This window comes from Carcharodon carcharias, chromosome 22 (assembly GCF_017639515.1).
Source record: "Carcharodon carcharias isolate sCarCar2 chromosome 22, sCarCar2.pri, whole genome shotgun sequence".
NCBI classification, from domain to species: Eukaryota; Metazoa; Chordata; class Chondrichthyes; order Lamniformes; family Lamnidae; genus Carcharodon; species Carcharodon carcharias.
The window spans coordinates 26,564,721-26,565,400 of record NC_054488.1 but is presented as its reverse complement, the minus strand read 5'-3'; positions in this window follow the sequence as shown (position 1 = coordinate 26,565,400).

Here is a 680-nt window from a genome sequence, read left to right as displayed (position 1 = left end):
ACCGGAAGTGGCAGTGCTTTGACTGACGGTTGATTAGACCAATGACAGGAGGCATCACCTGGAAAGGTCGATCAGGTTTGATTGACAGCTGCCTTAGCCACTCAGAATCCAAATACATGACAGTCATCCAATCGGATTGTGAAGGGACGTGATGCCGAGGAACGTACTGCGGAAGCCGGAAATCCGAAATAAAAACAGAAAATACAGGAAAAACTCAGCCGGTCTGACCACAGGGGGCGGTGCAGCATCGACTAGGCCCGACCACAGGGGGCGGTGCAGCACCGACTCCTCCCGACCACAGGGGGCGGTGCCAGAACATAACGCATGGTGTATTTAGAAATAAAAACGGAAAACTGCGGATGCTGGAAATCTAAAACATAAACAGAAATATCTGGAAAAACTCAGCAGGTCTGGCAGCATCGGCGGAGAAGAAAAGAGTTGACATTTCGAGTCCTCATGACGCTTCAACAGAACTGGGTGAATATTAGGAGAGGGGTGAAATATAAGCTGGTTTAAGGTGGGTGGTGTGGTTGTAGGGACAAGCAGCTAGTGATAGGAGCAGATAATCAAAAGATGTCGCAGACAAAAGAACACAGAGGTGTTGAAGTTGGTGATATTATCTAAACGAATGTACTACTTAAGAATAGATGGTAGGGCACTCAAGGTATAGCTCTAGTGGG